Here is a 14,478-nt window from a genome sequence, read left to right on the forward strand (position 1 = left end):
GTCCGTGGCCCTGTCTGTCAGTGGGGGACGTCCGGTAGAATAAGTGATGATGATGGTGCAGTAACGGTGGTGTAGCGGTGCAGTTGTGGGGTGCAGGTCGCGGTAAATAACGAGGACACCAGGTTGCAGTCTCTTTACCTCTTTACTGGAGATCTCTCAGTCCGCAGTCCAGAATACGGTTCACCAGGCTGCGCAAGTCCGGTCGGTCCGATGGCACTTCCAGAGTTCTCCTCACAGGTGGAAATCAGTGCCCTCCTTCTTAGCGCTATGTGTTGTAGTCCTTCCCTGCTGTGCTCACGGAAAGTACCCCACAACTGTTGTGTCTGTTTCTTAAGTTCCCTCACAACTCGATTCACTGATGTTCTTCTCGTATTCCATCCCTCCCTGTTATTCAGGTTGGAACGGCATCCATTTGTCAGGTAGGCCTGGAGTTCTTCCGGGACCCTAGAGACGCCCCTCTCCCGCAATTGCCCCCCAAGACTTCATAGGTGATATGTGGTAGACAGCCCGCCTTAAATTGACTGCCCTGCCGCTGTTTGGAGTATGGCTTGAAGCTGTATGCTATTCCACTCCCTCGGCGTTCCGGCCACCGGTAATGCGCCTCAGTAGGATGTTGCTCCGGTCCTACAGCATGACCCCTACTGGTATTCTCCTTTTTGCTTGATCTCGTTTCTCACTCAGCACAATCTATCTCGCTTCTAGTCCTTTCTTGGGCACCGCCGCTATGCTGAGCAGGCACGGTCCCGTTACGTTCTTTCTAATGCCAAGCCTCTGTCAGGATCCCACCCCTGACAGAGACCCTACTGTCTCTTCCTCCACAACACCCTCTGCCACAAGGTGTTGCTTCGTTCAATCCAGTCAGCTTTCTCTACTAACTTCCTGCCTGACCCCCAGTTTACCCACTATGGTGGGGAGTGGCCTAATGAATAGCACCCTTAGCTCCCCCCGGAGGCCCTGCTGTGAAACATATTGGTGTCTGTGATACCTGGTCAGATGAACTCCTTCAGTGCCATCGAACGCACCATGGCTCCCCATAGTGGCAGATCCACAGTACTGCAACGACCAGAACTCTGGGGCGCTGCACTCCCCCCTGGTTAAACACAGTACTCCGGGACTGGGAAGAAAACAACAATACAGGTTAGCAAAAAGACATACAATTTTGTTGAGTGCAAAACAATAAGCATACTTGAACAAGCTTCCCTTTATGGGAGGTGAGGACACTTTAACGTTACAAACATAATTACATATCATAGCAACAGGCTACAATTAACTCTCATTACCCACCCGGGTATTCTACTAGGTGCAAACATTATTGACCAATAATTTAACTTTGCCTTTAAGGATATACACTCTTAATCCGCTAAAGACCTTCCTATAATCACATTATAAGGTATTTTAACTTTGCATTCGCCTTCTTTGGAATCTGCAGGACCGCCTGTCCTAACGGCACCAGACCTACTGCCTCTCCTTTCTATTACAGGACCGCCCCGTTCAGCCAGGGCCTACTGCCTTTTCAACTACTATACACAGTATAGAACATAACTTTTCTTTCAGTTTGAGAACACTGAGCCGGCTCTACTTGGCTCCTATAAGGACTCACTCACTAACCCCTACGGGTTCACTTTCTGTCCTTAGTAACACATTATTAACTTTCTATGGGGACTCAGGGTTTACCTTCTATCCTCACCTTCGTTATTACTTCCTTTCTTCCAACTATGCAGGACTCTAATTCCTCCCCTACGGGCTCTCTGCATCTTTCTTTTTAAAGAACATTATCTAGGTTTCACATTTCAAACAGATTAAACACACATAACTTTTCTTTATGCAAAAACAGTTACATTTCTTCCAGAGCATCATCATATTACTGTTCTAAAACAGTATCACTTTTCAAGTTCAGGTCAAACATCCCCTTTAAGAGGGGATCAAGTCTTTCTGAGGTAGCTCGTCTTCTCAGCCTACCAGTCTTTGCTCAGCAAAGGTTCCAGAACGGTATCTTCACAAAGAGTCTTTAAGTAAAACCAGTAGAAAGCGCCTTTAAGAAGGTGCAAACTATTTACAAGAAAGTTTGGATCATGCACTGTTCATGATTTCTCAGTTTGTAAAACTTGTGCAAAACTGGTAGGAAAAGCAAACAATAGGGATCCCGGGTCAACTAAGGGATCCATAAAGAGTTAACCCTGAGCGGGTTTAGCAGCAAACAGTTCACAAACAGTTAACGGGAAAACTATTTACATTTTCAGGTTTCCGAGGTTTACTCTTGCTCAGGTGGCCTTGGCCCCGGGCTCCCGGCTAATGTCGCGCCAGTGTCACTAGTGGGTCTTCCCGGTGCAGTCAGACCGCTTGATGCCTGAACCTGAAGACGGATCCTAGCTGCCAGCTTAGTTGCTGCAATGACATGTGCGGTGGCAATGTTGGTAAGCTCTGCTACATTTGGTTCAATCACAGCTGAAGTAGTAGATGACACTCTCTCAGGTCCACGTCGGCGAACGTTACGGGCACACCCTTCCTGGGCACTCCGATGGCGGGTATCTCCTGACCGTACAGGCTTCAGACCCTGGTTCACGGCTGATGCGGCGGGGGTTTGTCCCATCTCTTTCCAGTCTTTCCATTGGGAAATCAGGCACTGTTTATATTGCTCCCAAGTGAGCACGGCAATGGCGTGACCTCTTCTCCAAACCCCATTCGGCTCAATCCGGGGGGCCTCCCACCGGAGAATCACTCCCTCCGAGCTCACATCTAGGAACTCTCCCATTGCGGTCGGTGGCGGGGGTACCAGACCCTTCATTACTTCGAGGGATGATGCCACCATTCCCGCCATCAAGAGGCAGCTACTGTTGTGAGGGGGGTCGGTCGCGGGAGCGGGATCGAGCGGGGAGGCAGGGGTATCTTCCGTACCTACACCTGATGTGGTTCCACCGATGTCGATCTGGTCCATTGACGAGAACGCTGGAGTCGGCCGCAGCCCGGACCGCGGCTCCTCCGATGCGGTCCCCGAACGCTGTTCCGCTCGCTGTGGTTCCTCCTCCGCTGACTCCGAGGCCAGGATTGGGGGACTCGGCTCCGCTATCTGTTCCAAAGGCTTCGGATCTGCCGGCTGTAGAGGACACGGGTCCACCTCTAGTGAACGAGGGTAAGCCGGGACTGCTCCTTCCCCGTTCCGGCACTCGCTGTTCTTCATCATGATCTGCTGATCGGTGGCAATGCATGCATCTGACTCCGCCATTTCTCCGAGGTCGGGCTTCTTCATCACCCGCTTCCCGCCGTTGCAAATCAGGAGGTTGTCCTCTGCTTTGGGGCAGGTCATCTCCTTGCAGCCAGAAGCGCAGGGGGCGGTATCCATTTCTCGCGCCATTCTGGTAGTCTCTTCCCATAGCACGCCCTCCTTCTTCTCCGAAGTAGCAATGGCGGCGGCTTTTGGCGGGAACTTCTCTTGGTCAATGGTAGCACACAGTCTTTGCAATAAAGTACAGTTCAAGCACAACAAATCACAGTTCCAAGGCACACATGACCTGATTCTTCAGGCTTAAGTAGATCCTGTTCGTGACGCCAAGTTGGAGCGCCCCCACACCGCCGCAGGGCCTAGGGGTACCCGGAGCCGGGCCTCTGGGTCTCAGTCCTGGGGTTGTCACGGTGGCTAGACCCGGTCCGTGGCCCTGTCTGTCAGTGGGGGACGTCCGGTAGAATAAGTGATGATGATGGTGCAGTAACGGTGGTGTAGCGGTGCAGTTGTGGGGTGCAGGTCGCGGTAAATAACGAGGACACCAGGTTGCAGTCTCTTTACCTCTTTACTGGAGATCTCTCAGTCCGCAGTCCAGAATACGGTTCACCAGGCTGCGCAAGTCCGGTCGGTCCGATGGCACTTCCAGAGTTCTCCTCACAGGTGGAAATCAGTGCCCTCCTTCTTAGCGCTATGTGTTGTAGTCCTTCCCTGCTGTGCTCACGGAAAGTACCCCACAACTGTTGTGTCTGTTTCTTAAGTTCCCTCACAACTCGATTCACTGATGTTCTTCTCGTATTCCATCCCTCCCTGTTATTCAGGTTGGAACGGCACCCGTTTGTCAGGTAGGCCTGGAGTTCTTCCGGGACCCTAGAGACGCCCCTCTCCCGCAATTGCCCCCCAAGACTTCATAGGTGATATGTGGTAGACAGCCCGCCTTAAACTGACTGCCCTGCCGCTGTTTGGAGTATGGCTTGAAGCTGTATGCTATTCCACTCCCTCGGCGTTCCGGCCACCGGTAATGCGCCTCAGTAGGATGTTGCTCCGGTCCTACAGCATGACCCCTACTGGTATTCTCCTTTTTGCTTGATCTCGTTTCTCACTCAGCACAATCTATCTCGCTTCTAGTCCTTTCTTGGGCACCGCCGCTATGCTGAGCAGGCACGGTCCCGTTACGTTCTTTCTAATGCCAAGCCTCTGTCAGGATCCCACCCCTGACAGAGACCCTACTGTCTCTTCCTCCACAACACCCTCTGCCACAAGGTGTTGCTTCGTTCAATCCAGTCAGCTTTCTCTACTAACTTCCTGCCTGACCCCCAGTTTACCCACTATGGTGGGGAGTGGCCTAATGAATAGCACCCTTAGCTCCCCCCGGAGGCCCTGCTGTGAAACATATTGGTGTCTGTGATACCTGGTCAGATGAACTCCTTCAGTGCCATCGAACGCACCATGGCTCCCCATAGTGGCGGATCCACAGTACTGCAACGACCAGAACTCTGGGGCGCTGCATATATAGCACCATTAATTCCATGGTGCTGTACATGAGAAAGGGGTTACATATAGGGTGCAATCAATATTATTGAACGCTGACAGTGGTACAGTTGTGAATAATATGATTGGGTGAGTCATTAGATTAAAATGCAGAGCGAAAACCAATATAGCACATAGAAGGAGCAATGATCAAATATAAATAATAAAACCAGTATTTATTGTATCAAACAACAATATAACATATAAATATTAAAGATACAGATAACATACATGTTAGAGACTAAATACAAAAGGACAAAATGGGTCACACAGATATAAATAACATATAACACTCCCACCAAAGATAGCAACCAAAATCTCTATTAGCATACCATGAGATCAGATAATATATATCCCTCCTTAGTATATGATAAAGATAATCAACCTTGCTTCACTCACATAAGTGCTATCAATACATAATCTTAGGGTAGAAATATCGTGCCAGCCAGCCTCAAAAAGCATAGGTACATGTGCAGTAACTATCTAATGAAGTAAATTAAATGCTACACCTATGATTTTTGGAGCACGGATATCACTCCCACCATGTCGACAGGTAGAGTCTCGGCTGGGCACAATTGTGCATTATTTACCAGACATTAATCATAGTAACTTTATTGGTGTTATTATAAAATGCAGAACGCCCTGGATGAAGCAGCCCCAGCTATACACAGAAAGACCCATCACAGACGACGGCAATCCTGGAACATGCTGCTAATCTGTTTTCTCCAGCGCTGCTCAGGGTGTGCTGAGAGTCTCTGGAGAAAACCACTTTCAGCAGAAGATTTCATCCACTATAAGTTCATGCTCAAAACTTATAACTCTGCTCTCCATCTGGCCAAACAAGTCTACTTCACCACCTTCATCACATCACTAGCCAACTATCAAAAAATACTCTTCAAAACCCTCCACTCCCTCCTGAGCCCTAAAGTACAGGCCCCAATCACCAACCACAGCGCTTATGATCTGGCCACTTATTTCCTACAAAAAAATCAATCACATCCATCAGGACATTTTTGAACAGTCCCCTCAGAGCCTGCATGACCTTCTCACATGCACCTCAAATTCATTTTCCATTTTCGAGCCTGTCACAGAAGAAGTCACCAGGCTCCTTGCTTCTTCTCGCCCTACAACCTGCACCAGTGACCCTATTCCCTCACATCTCCGCCAGTCCCTTTCCCTGGCTGTCACCACTATCCTAACTAAAATATTTAACCTCTCCTTTTCTTCCGGTATCTTTCTTACCTCATTTAAACACGCTACCATAACCACTTTACTTAAAAAAAACCTCCCAACCAGAACTGTGCTGCTAACTACAGACCAATCTCTAATCTTCCCTTCATCTCTAAACTCCTGGAACGCTTGATCCACTCCCGTGTAATCCGCTATCTCTCAGATAACTCTCTTCTGGACCCTTTAAAATCTGGTTTCCGCTCTTTATGCTCTACTGAAACTACCCTCACTAAATTCTCTAATGATCTACTAACAGCTAAATCTAATGGTCACTACTCCATGCTGATCCTACTGGATCTCTGCAGCATTCAACTCTGTGGATCACCAGCTTCTCCTCACTATGCTCCACTCTATCGGGCTCAAGGACACCGTTCTCTCCTGGTTCTGCTCCCACCTGTCTGATCGCTCTCTGTATCTTTTGCCGGCTCCTCATCCTCCCATCTTCCCCTGTTGGGATTCCTCAAGGATCAGTCCTAGGCCCCCTCCTCTTCTCCTTGTGTACTGCCCCTATTGGACAAACAATCAGTAGATTTGGTTTCTGGTACCATCTCTGTGCTGATTATGGATCGCCCCCCCATAGGGTAGTGGGGTACTCGGTACCGGGTCCTTCGGTTCTCAAGGGGGATGTCACGGTGGCTGACCCGGTCCGTGGCCCTAGGGACGTCTGTGTAAAAAGGGGGAAAGGTCTTTAAAGGGGAAATGTTTGTGACGCCACCTGTGGTATTCGGTCAGGGTGACCGACGCTGCGTTAAGGGGTCCCTGGGTTACTGTAATGGCAGCTAGATGGTATATTCCTACAGGTGAAGTGTATCCCCAGGGCTTCCCAGAGTGTAGATGGTGGATGGTGTGAGGCGCAGTGAAGAACGAGGACACAAGGTTGCAGTCTCTTTACCTTTTTACTGAAGGCTTCAGCATTCACAGTCCAGAGCACTAGATCACAGGGCAGGCAGAGTCCGGCCGGTTTGGAGGCAAATCCAGAGTCCCCTTACCCAGGTGGAAATCAGTAGCCTTCCTCTAGCACCTGGGTGTTGTAGTACCTTACTGCTGAGCCTCTCATAAGGTCCTCACAACTGTAGTAGATGTTCTAGATGTTGTGTCTCTCTCTGTCCCCCCGGATGGATAGGACAAACCCGTATGACTGGTGGCCTGAGGCTTTTTACAGGGACTCTAGCACGCCCCGGCCCCCACAAGTTGCCACCGTGCCTCCTGGGTATAGGGTGGATCAGTAACTTGAAATTAGCTGTCCTGCCAGTCTCTGGAGCAAGGCATAAAGGACTGTTGCTCCCTCGGTGTTCCGGCTACCGGATCCTGCACCTCAGAAGGAGGCAGCCTGTGCAGGGCAGAACTCCTTTTGGTTTCCTCTCCTTTTGCTATGACTTCTTCTCACTCTCTACAAGACAGTTCTCCTTCAGTGTCTCTTTCTTAGGGGCTGCCGCACGTCAGGCAGGCGCAGCTCCGTGGCCTTCTGTCTAGGCCTCTGACAGGATCCCTCCCCTGTCAGGGACCCACTAACTGAGTGGAGCTCAGCTAGCAGCTGCCTGAGTCAAGCTCAGTCAGCTTCTTTCTCCCTAACTTTCTATCCAGACCACCAGTTTTACCTAAGTGTGGAGAGTGGCCTAATAAATAGAGCATAGCTCCCCCTGGTGGACTGGAGTATGAAGTGTGTTGTGTGTTGGTGTTACCTGGTGAGGAGATCTCCTTTATTGCCTTCAAATGTAACATCACTCCCCCTAGAGGAGAATGATATTACTGCAATGACCAGGACCCTGGGACGCTGCAGTTACACCAATTATACACATCATCTCCTGACATCACCACTGCATTAATACAAAACACCAGTGATTTTCTGTCAGCTGTCCCTAACATTATGTCTTCCCTCTATCTGATACCGAGTCTCTCCAAAACTGAACTTCTTGTGTTTACTTCCTCTAGTAACCTACCTATGCCCAATATTGCCATTACCTTGGGTGGTTAACCCATCACTCACAAGAGGCATTCTTACTGTCTGGGGATTATATTGAACAGAGAACTTTCCTTTATTCCCTATATGCAATTACTCACTCGCTCTTGTCACCTGCATCTTAAAACATCTCCAGAATTCAACCTTTTCCCACCTTTCAAATTGCAAAACTCTTACTGTAGCTCTTATTCATTCTCGTCTGGACTACTGCAACTCTCTTCTGATTGCTCTCCCTCTAACCCATCGTGAATGCGGCAGCTAGTGTTGTATTTCTGTCCAGCTGCTTCATAGAGGCCTCCACCTTGTGCCAGTCATTACAATGGTTGCCCATCCACTACAGAATACAATATAAATTAATCACCCACCCACAAAGCCCTCCACAGTTCTGCACTGCCCTACATCTCATCATCCATCTGTTTACATCACCCTACCCGTCCCCTCCATTCCATAACTGATCTAAGACTAACATCCTCCATAATACAAACCTCGCACCTCCGTCTCCAAGACTTCTCTTGTGCTGTGAGAGTGTTCTGGAATGCACTACCCCAGACGATCCAACTGATACCTAACCCCTATGTTTCAAAGTACATCTCTTAGAGAGACCTATCACTTCAACTCACTAACCTAACTCCTCCCTGTTCCCCACAAAATGTCAATCATAACCTGCTCCCTCCTATTCATCTGTCTCCACACCCGCCATGCCCCCAATAGCACATGGTAACTGCACTCAGATCCTGGCTATTGACCGAATCCTGCAGCTTTATATGAAAATCCTTATTATGATGGCCGGAACGACACGTTCTACCTATTGCATCCCCCCTATTCCTTATGGATTGTAGATTGCAAGCAGCAGGACCTCGCTCCGCCTGTAACTGGTGAAATATGTGTTACCTTGTATTGTCTTTATTGTCTGTACACGTCCCTGCTTATTGTACAGTGCTGCGAAATATGTTGGCGCTATAGAAATACAATTATTATTATAGATACATACATAATGGTGCTGTATAAACCAGCATGATTAATACATAGCAACCAGATGCATTATGATAGCCATAACGTCTCTTGAGAACTGCCCCTAGACTCCATCAGAGGCCTCTCACCCAGCCAAACCTGTTCTCCTGCTTTGTACTGATAAGGGGCAAACACAATTTGGCAGATAGAATGTCTGGTTTGGCTTTCACCCAAGTTATGTGGCAAGACTCTAAAAAGGTTTTATACTGACTTCTAGGATTACTACTTGCAATAGGGGGCAGTAGAGTTTCCGTTCTCTTCCTCTGTGAAGAGGATCTTTGTATGCAGAGCACCCATCAAAATGAAAAGAGAGAGCCACACATGTGCAGCCACCTGTCTATTCACAGAGGCCAAATGATGGAAGACGAAGACCTCTGGGAAGGACCCTCATGTAGGAAGGAAGTGCCCTGCACATTGTGGCTGCAGAACAATAGTGGTACAGCTGCAGTCCCTGTTGGGGCCCAGGTGCTTCAGGTTACCTCTCAGATCACCACTGGGGCACTCCACCTTTTGCTCTACTTTTAGGAATTATGGAACTGAACAAACAGCTCATAAACACCAGATTATTATCAATAATACTACATGACGTTTCTGATAATCACAAGTCATAGTTACAGAGTTACATAGTTATTAACCCCTTCATGACCCAGCCTATTTTGGCCTTAATGACCTTGCCGTTTTTTGCAATTCTGACCAGTGTCCCTTTATGAGGTAATAACTCAGGAACGCTTCAACGGATCCTAGCGATTCTGAGATTGTTTTTTCGTGACATATTGGGCTTCATGTTAGTGGTAAATTTAGGTCGATAATTTCCGAGTTTATTTGTGAAAAAAATGGAAATTTGGCGAAAATTTTGAAAATTTCGCAATTTTCACATTTTGAATTTTTATTCTGTTAAACCAGAGAGTTATGTGACACAAAATAGTTAATAAATAACATTTCCCACATGTCTACTTTACATCAGCACAATTTTGGAAACAAATTTTTTTTTTGCTAGGAAGTTATAAGGGTTAAAATTTGACCAGTGATTTCTCATTTTTACAACAAAATTTACAAAACCATTTTTTTTAGGGACCACCTCACATTTGAAGTCAGTTTGAGGGTTCTATATGGCTGAAAATACCCAAAAGTGACACCATTCTAAAAACTGCACCCCTCACGGTACTCAAAACCACATTCAAGAAGTTTATTAACCCTTCAGGTGTTTCACAGCAGCAGAAGCAACATGGAAGTAAAAAATGAACATTTAACTTTTTAGTCACAAAAATGATCTTTTAGCAACAATTTTTTTATTTTCCCAAGGGTAAAAGGAGAAACTGGACCACGAACGTTGTTGTCCAATTTGTCCTGAGTACGCTGATACCTCATATGTGGGGGTAAACCACTGTTTGGGCGCACGGCAGGGCTCGGAAGGGAAGGAGCGCCATTTGACTTTTTGAATGAAAAATTGGCTCCACTCTTTAGCGGACACCATGTCGCGTTTGGAGAGCCCCCTTGTGCCTAAACATTGGAGCTCCCCCACAAGTGACCCCATTTTGGAAACTAGACCCCCCAAGGAACTTATCTAGAAGCATAGTGAGCACTTTAAACCCCCAGGTGCTTCACAAATTGATCCGTAAAAATGAAACAGTACTTTATTTTCACAAAAAAATTATTTTAGCCTCAATTTTTTCATTTTCACATGGGCAACAGGATAAAATGGATCCTAAAATATGTTGGACAATTTCTCCTGAGTACACCGATACCTCACATGTGGGGGTAAACCACTGTTTGGGCACTTAGTAAGGCTCGGAAGGGAAGGAGCGCCATTTGACTTTTTGAATGAAAAATTATCTCCATCGATAGCGGACACCATGTCACGTTTGGAGAGCCCCTGTGTGCCTAAACATTGGAGCTCCCCAACAAGTGACCCCATTTTGGAAACTAGACCCCCCAAGGAACTTATCTAGAAGCATAGTGAGCACTTTAAACCCTCAGGTGCTTCACAAATTGATCCGTAAAAATGAAAAAGTACTTTTTTTTCACACAAAATTTTTTTTAGCCTCAATTTTTTCATTTTCACATGGGCAACAGGATAAAATGGATCCTAAAATTTGTTGGGCAATTTCTCCTGAGTACGCCGATACCTCATATGTGGGGGTAAACCACTGTTTGGTTGCACGGCAAGGCTCGGAAGGGGAGGCGTGCCATTTGACTTTTTGAATGGAAAATTAGCTCCAATCGTTAGCGGACACCATGTCGCGTTTGGAGAGCCCCTGTGTGCCTAAACATTGGAGCTCCCCTACAAGTGACCCCATTTTGGAAACTAGACCCCCCAAAGAACTTATCTAGATGCATAGTGAGCACTTTGAACCCCCAAGTGCTTCACAGAAGTTTATAACGCAGAGCCATGAAAATAAAAAATAATTTTTCTTTTCTCAAAAATGATTTTTTAGCCCACAATTTTTTATTTTCCCAAGGGTAACAGGAGAAATTGGACCCCAAAAGTTGTTGTCCAGTTTCTCCTGAGTACACTGATACCCCATATGTGGGGGTAAACCACTGTTTGGGCACATGCCGGGGTTCGGAAGGGAAGTAGTGACGTTTTGAAATGCAGACTTTGATGGAATGCTCTGCGGGCGTCAGGTTGCGTTTGCAGAGCCCCTGATGTGCCTAAACAGTAGGAACTCCCCACAAGTGACTCCATTTTGGAAACTAGACCCCCAAGGGAACTTATCTAGATGTGTGATGAGCACTTTGAACGCCCAAGTGCTTCACAGAAGTTTATAACGCAGAGCCGTGAAAATAATAAATGTATTTCCTTTCCTCAAAAATATTTTTTTAGCCCAGAATTTTTTAATTTTCCCAAGGGTAATAGGAGAAATTTGACCACAAAAGTTGTTGTCCAGTTTCTCCTGAGTACGCTGATACCCCATATGTGGGGGTAAACCACTGTTTGGGCACATGCCGGGGCTCAGAAGGGAAGTAGTGACGTTTTGGAATGCAGACTTTGATGGAATTGTCTGCGGGCATCATGTTACGTTTGCAGAGCCCCTGATATGCCTAAACAGTAGAAACCCCCCACAAGTGACCCCATTTTGGAAACTAGACCCCCCAAGGAACTTATCTAGATGTGTGTTGAGCACGTTCAAGCCCCAAGTGCTTCACAGAAGTTTACAACGCAGAGCCGTGAAAATAAAAAATCATTTTTCTTTCCTCAAAAAAGATGTTTTAGCAAGCAATTTTTTATTTTCACAAGGGTAACAGGAGAAATTGGACCCCAATATTTGTTGCCCAGTTTGTTGTGAGTACGCTGATACCCCATATGTGGGGGTAAACCACTGTTTGGGCACACGTCAGGGCTCGGAAGGGAAGTAGTGACATTTGAAATGCAGACTTTGATGGAATGGTCTGCGGGCATCACGTTGCATTTGCAGAGCCCCTGATGTGCCTAAACAGTAGAAACACCCCACAAGTGACTCCATTTTGGAAACTAGACCCCCCAAGGAACTTATCTAGATGTGTGGTGAGCACTTTCAACCCCCAAGTGCTTCACAGAAGTTTATAACGCAGAGCCGTGAAAATAAAAAATAATTGTTCTTTCCTCAAAAAATTATGTTTTAGCAAGTAATTTTTTATTTTTGCAAGGGTAACAGGAGAAATTGGACCCCAACAGTTGTTGCCCAGTTTGTCCTGAGTACGCTGGTACCCCATATGTGGGGGTAAACCACTGTTTGGGCGCACGTCGGGGCTTGGAAGGGAGGGAGCACCATTTGACTTTTTGAACGCAAGATTGGCTGGAATCAATGGTGGCGCCATGTTGCGTTTGGAGACCCCTGATGTGCCTAAACAGTGGAAACCCCTCAATTCTAACTTCAACACTAAGCCCAACACACCCCTAATCCTAATCCCAACTGTAGCCATAACCCTAATCCCAACCCTAACCCCAACACACCCCTAACCACAACCCTAACCCCAACACACCCGTAACCCTAATTCCAACGCTAACCCTAATCCTAACCCTAATCCCAACCCTAACCCTAATCCCAACCCTAACCACAACTGTAACCCCAACAAACCCCTAACCCTATCCGTAACCATAACCACAAGCCTAATCTTAACACTATTTCCAACCCTAGCCCTAATTCCAACCCTAACTCTAATTCCAACCCTAACCCTAAGGCTATGTGCCCACGTGGCGGATTCGTGTGAGATTTTTCCGCACGATTTTTGAAAAATCTGCAGGTAAAAGGCACTGCGTTTTACCTGCGGATTTACAGCGGATTTCCAGTGTTTTTTTTGTGCGGATTTTACCTGCGGATTCCTATTGAGGAAAAGGTGTAAAACGCTGCGGAATCCGCACAAAGAATTGACATGCTGCGGAAATTACAACGCAGCGTTTCTGCACGGAATTTTCCGCACCATGGGCACAGCGGATTTGGTTTTCCATAGGTGTACATGGTACTGTAAACCTGATGGAAAACTGCTACGAATTCGCAGTGGCCAATCCGCTGCGGATCCGCGGCCAATCCGCGGCGGATCCGCAGCCAAATCCGCACTGTGTGCACATGCCATAACCCTAACCCTACCCCTAACCCTAACCCTACCCCTAACCCTAACCCTACCCCTAGTTCTAACCCTAGTTCTAACCCTAACCCTAGTGGAAAAAGAAAAAAAAAAATTTTCTTTATTTTATTATTGTCCCTACCTATGGGGGTGATAAAGCGGGGGGTTATTTATTATTTTTTTATTTTGATCGCTGTGATAGAACCTATCACAGCGATCAAAATGTACTTGTAACGAATCTGCCGGCCGGCAGATTCGGCGGGCGCACTGCGCATGCGCCCGCCATTTTGGAAGATGGCGGCGCCCATGGAGAAGACAGATGCACACCGGGAGCCTCGGTAAGTATAAGGGGGGGAGATCGGGCCACGGGGGGGGGGCGTCGGAGCACGGGGGGTGGCATAGGTGCACGGGGGGAGCGGACAGGAGGACGTGGGAGCGGAGCACAAGACGGAGGGGAGCGGAGCACAGATCTGTGGCTTGGGGGGGCGATCGGTGGGGTGGGGGGGTCACATAAGTGTTTCCAGCCATGGCCGATGATATTGCAGCATCGGCCATGGCTGGATTGTAATATTTCACCAGTTTTTTAGGTGAAATATTACAAATCGCTCTGATTGGCTGTTTCACTTTCAACAGCCACTCAGAGCGATCGTAGCCACGGGGGGGGGGGTGAAGCCACCCCTCCTGGGCTGAAGTACCACTCCCCCTGTCCCTGCAGATCGGGTGAAATTGGAGTTAACCCTTTCACCCGATCTGCAGGGACGCGATCATTCCATGACGCCACATAGGCGTCACAGGTCGGATTGGCACCGACTTTCATGACGCCTACGTGGCGTCAAAGGTCGGGAAGGGGTTAAGGTTGAAGGAAGACTTTAAGTCCATCTAGTTCAACCCATAGCCTAACCTAACATGCCCTAACATGTTGATCCAGAGAAAGGCAAAAAAAAAAACATGTGGCAATGAGTAAGCTCCACACTGGGGAGAAAAA

At 47.5% G+C, this 14,478-nt stretch overlaps 1 protein-coding gene across 1 annotated transcript in view; it reads left to right on the forward strand.

Annotated features, from left to right (window-relative positions):
• CTSS (cathepsin S) overlaps positions 1 to 14,478 on the forward strand; it is a 40,060-nt gene that overhangs the window by 1,021 nt on the left and 24,561 nt on the right. The window lies entirely within an intron of this gene.

The sequence above is a fragment of the Ranitomeya variabilis genome, chromosome 1 (assembly GCF_051348905.1).
Source record: "Ranitomeya variabilis isolate aRanVar5 chromosome 1, aRanVar5.hap1, whole genome shotgun sequence".
NCBI classification, from domain to species: Eukaryota; Metazoa; Chordata; class Amphibia; order Anura; family Dendrobatidae; genus Ranitomeya; species Ranitomeya variabilis.